This window comes from Etheostoma spectabile, chromosome 12, assembly GCF_008692095.1.
Source record: "Etheostoma spectabile isolate EspeVRDwgs_2016 chromosome 12, UIUC_Espe_1.0, whole genome shotgun sequence".
Lineage (NCBI taxonomy): Eukaryota > Metazoa > Chordata > Actinopteri > Perciformes > Percidae > Etheostoma > Etheostoma spectabile.
Window position 1 is genome coordinate 4789849 of NC_045744.1, and position 4930 is coordinate 4794778.

Here is a 4930-nt window from a genome sequence, read left to right on the forward strand (position 1 = left end):
GCTGATTCCAGAGAAACATACGATCAAACGTAGACTTCAGAGTGGCAAAAGCGTCAAAAGCTTCCCCGTACTTTTTGACAAGCGTCCTTAAAAAGGGCGGCCAGAGCTTCTTTTGCAGCTAACACGTGTGTACGTACAGTGATGGTGTTTGTTAGCACGTCTAGAAATGGTCACACACAACACAAAGCACCATCTTTTATCAGGGCCAAAAATAGCCTGCAGATTCTATTTGAGGGCGCACAGCTGCAGCTATTGATGCTGCATTCTCGCCTTGATAAAAAACGCTCAGAGCCCAGAGAGTCTGAGAAGCTGGGCTCTGTGCTTTCCCCCAAAGGATTTAAGTGATCGGTCATCGTCACTTTAGAGGAATAAATAACACCTCTATGTGGTGCCACAAAAGATTTATAGGCTAGTATTTCCCATGGACAAACCCCTTTGGAGCTAATACTGTATTTTAACTGATAAATACTATGTTAACCCTTGTGTTGTCTTTCCGTCAACCATGAAAAAAGTCATCACACTTTCTGATATTTTTGTCACTTTTTCAATGTAGTGGGTCCTTTTTTGGATTTTCTGAAGTTGTTTTATATTTCCAATAATGACATTTTCAGCTTATTTCGAAGGTCCATTTTTTGTGATGAAAAAACGGGAAAATGGGTCAAATTTGACCCGATGACAACATAAGGGTTAAGCAATGTTGATTTGTGACATGTAGGCTCTAACTAGAGGAGGGGAAAAAACTGAAGTATTGCAATATTTTCAGTTGCAATACTCTTTTATTGTAGAAATTGCACATGAGAATTTAACTTTTTAGTATTCAAATAAATAAATAATTAGCTTTTTCAGTCCACTAGACAAACAAACAGAGAAATGTATCTCTTTTTGTAAAACAGATGATGGCAACGTTTTCCCTTTGAGGACATTTCAATTTATCGAAGAATATTGCGATATAATTAAAATGGGAAAAACACTGTATCATAATATCGTATCATGGGGCCTCTTGTGGGGGGCCTCTAGCACTGGGTGCTAGATAAGACTAATCTGCGCTATAGGTTTATCTACATATTTATCATTACTAGCTAAGCAGTTGCGCATTTTGTATTCCCAACTTGTATATATTTAAAATATTTGTTCTTGTATTTTATCCTATTATTATTTCATGTTTATTGTATGTATATTGTATCCTATTATTGCATGTACATTGTATCCTAGTATTTCATGTATTGTATCCTATTATTTCATGTATATTGTATCCTAGTATTTCATATATATTGTATCCTAGTATTTCATGTATATTGTATCCTAGTATTTCATGTATTGTATCCTATTATTTCATGTATATTGTATCGTAGTATTTCATGTATATTGTATCGTAGTATTTAATTTATATTCTGTGCTGTGTAACTGATATTTTGCTGATGTAACGCTATAATTTCCCATTTTTATTGGGATCAATATCTATCTATCTATCTATCTATCTATCTATCTATCTATCTATCTATCTATCTATCTATCTATCTATCTATCTATCTATCAAGGCTTAAAAAAATGTCAATACTGGTACCAATAGCAATATGTCGATACCGGTTCTTGAAAGATATTTTTTTTCATGAAATCCATAATTTTTTAATAAATCACAAATCTCTTTATCTGTTGTTACTCCTATTGCAGGAGCCCCATTTCGGTGTGTGACACAGAGCTTTTCCTGTGTATCACAAAAGACAGCCATTATCAGCACATGGAAGGGAGAGAGAGAGATGGGGTATGACACCCAGCAAAGGGTCACAGGCTGGATTTGAACCTTGGCGGCTGCAGGACTCAGCCAACATGTGGCAAGCGCACTGACTTAGTGAGCTATAGGCCTTAAAAGCTTTTAATTCGGGACCCAGCCCTAGACATTGAGCTTTAACCCCAAAGCAAAGTTGAAATAGGAGCATGTACCAGTAACAGGTGTTCATGGTAAAAGTGTACTTACCACAACAGTGACATGGTGATCTTTGTGTTTAGCTAAATCTATCAGGTTGTGGTCGTTGACCAGCAGGTTTTCAAGGCACCCATGGAAGTTCCTCTTGGAGACTTCTGGTTTCTGAGAGCTCTGGACTGCCCCAACACTCAGCTGTATGGGGACCAAAACAAATATTTGAAAATGATTACATACAGTGGTGTAATGTACATTTAAATGCCAGGAATTTTTTAGGTGGGGTGGCCCAGGGGGGGACCAACAATCAGTCAGGGGGACATTTCATCAGACTACAGCATAGAAAATATGCTTAGAAATAGGGGAAATATTAGAAAGGATAGAAAAACACAATGCTAAAATGCAAAAATTGTATATCCGAATACAATACACATTTTCTATAGGCTCAGTCTGCCAACTTAAAAAACCTAAAAACAATTCCATTTCATGGTATCAGAATTTTGGATAACCGCCATGGAAACACTAGTTGGTCATCTGACATGGGCTGGGAAAATGAGTAGAACAGGCGGCAAACTGGTGGTGCTCCCCCTTCTTGCCCCGCCCCTGCTTTCACCACTACATAGGTATATATTATGTTCATGCAGGTGTGTTTCTGTGTCAGAGCAATGCCCCCCCCCCCCCACACACACCTGCTGAATGTCCCAGTGGCTGAACTCCGCAGGCAGCTGAACCCTCTCCGTGTGTTTGTCCACGGTGAGGTTGAGGTGAGAGCTGCGCCGCTCCACCGCTACATGGTGCCAATGCTGATCATCTAACAGGCTGCCGAGGGAAGCCAGGAGCCGGGGTTCAGAGGATGAAGTCCTACCTGGAAGAGAGGAGGAAAAGAGGAGGAGGAGAACGAGGTAGACAAGATTTAAGACGAGAAATGTTAGGGTTTTCAAAATTCAAGCAGCATTTGTTTCATCTCTCCATCCTCACCTCTGTGTCTTTCAATTTTTTTTACCTGAATGATGATAAAGGAGGAGAAGCAACGGAAAAGAGCAGGTGGGACAGACAAAATGGCAAAGAAGGAAAGGCAGAATGAGGACTGGAGAGAAGAGGCATACAGGAGGATAAAAAGAAAGGGGGACAAGGAGGAGGAAGATCGGGAGATAGCCAGGTGACAGGGAGTAAGAGGAATGGAAGGAAAGAGTGAAGAAGAAAGGGCAGAAACCAGGAGGGTGAAAAGGTGGAAATAGTGAGGATGAGGGAAGCAAGAACATAAGAGGAGCGAGGAGAAGTTACAGATGTCAATGGATGAAAAGAAAAAGAAAGGGTGGTTGGGAGGGGATAAGGCAGACGGACACAAAGAGACCGTTATTGAAGACTAATCAAAAAGTGAGAAATGATAATTACAAAGACAGACTCTCCGTCTTTTAATCAACACGTCACCACTGTTTCATTTGTAAAGTCCGAACTTAACATTACAAAAGAAGAAAAGAACCGTATGAAGTATAAAGATCAAATCAAACTTCATTTGTTTTCTTGGAGTTGTGAGTGTGTTTTTTCAGTGTGATGAAGTCTGCTATTCTGGTTAAAAGTAAATGGACTAATAGCACTTATCTATTCTTAAAGGTCCCATGACATGGTGCTCTTTGGATGCTTTTATATAGGCCTTAGTGGTACACCACTGTTGCAGTTTAATTTCCAATATGGTAATGAAATCAGTCTTTCTCCTGTCTGGATGTTCGACCCTTCTGAAGCGCGTCATCCAACAGGGAGTTTTACCGATGGATAAACACAGATCTCCGGGTACTGGAGACATTCATCTGCATGTACAAATATAGTTGTTAACGTTAAATGTGAGATGGTTGTCTTTAGATGTGAGATGGGTTCAGACATTAGTCTTTTCAAAGTCTGTTCATAGTCTTGTAGTGGATAGTACGCACAAACTAATCAATAATATGTAATGAACATATGTAATGAATGCATCCTCATGGATTCAAATCCCGTTCCTAGTATGTAGTGCTCATTGGGAGGTATCTGTTCAATCACTGATGTATTCCATCATGCAGCAGTACCAGGATGGCCGAGTGGTTAAGGCGTTGGACTTAAGATCCAATGGGCAATTGCCCTCGTGGGTTCGAACCCCACTCCTGGTATACAAGTTTGCTTTACTGTTTCAGGAAGTGAGTCATTAAGCTCAGGGTCCTGCTGCAAAATGAACCCTAGGGGTTAAAGGTCCCATAAAATGGTGCTCTTCAGATGATTTAAATAGACCTTAGTGGTCCCATTACTCTATCTGAAGTCTCCTCTATATAGACCTTAGTGGTCCCCTAATACTGTAACTGAAGTCTCTTTTATATAGACCTTAGTGGTCCCCTAATACTGTATCTGAAGTCTCTTTTATATAGACCTTAGTGGTCCCCTAATACTGTATCTGAAGTCTCTTTTATATAGACCTTGTGGTCCCCTAATACTGTACTGAAGTCTCTTTATATAGACCTTAGTGGTCCCCTAATACTGTATCTGAATTCTCTTTTGTATAGAACCTTAGTGGTCCCTAATACTGTACTGAATCTCTTTTATAGACCTAAGTGTCCCCTAATACTGTATCTGAAGTCTCTTTATAAGACCTTAGTGGTCCCCTAATACTGTATCTGAAGTCTCTTTTGTATAGAACTTAGTGGTCCCTTAATACTCGTACTAAGTCTCTTTTGTATAGACCTTAGTGGTCCCCTAATACTGTATCTGAAGTCTCTTTTATATAGACCTTAGTGGTCCCCTAATACTGTATCTGAAGTCTCTTTATATAAGAATAATAATACATTTTATTTATAATGCGCTTTTCATCAATACATCTCAAAGAGAAAAATAAAACAAACAAAAAGAAAATAAAGCTATTCTTAGAAGAGAGGATAAAGAAAAACCAAAGGGGACTAAAAGCTTTGCTAAAAAGAAATGTTGTAAGGCCTTTATTAAAACACTCAGTGGATTGAGGTGCCCTCAAGGTGTCAAGGAGGGCATTCCACA

At 39.3% G+C, this 4930-nt stretch overlaps 1 non-coding gene and 1 pseudogene across 1 annotated transcript; one reads left to right on the plus strand and one right to left on the minus strand.

The window, feature by feature from the left end:
* LOC116698801 (contactin-associated protein-like 4) overlaps positions 1–4930 on the minus strand; it is a 421932-nt pseudogene that overhangs the window by 261560 nt on the left and 155442 nt on the right.
* trnal-uaa (transfer RNA leucine (anticodon UAA)) lies at positions 3977–4059 on the plus strand. The gene has a single exon. It is a non-coding gene; the product is annotated as a tRNA-Leu (tRNA).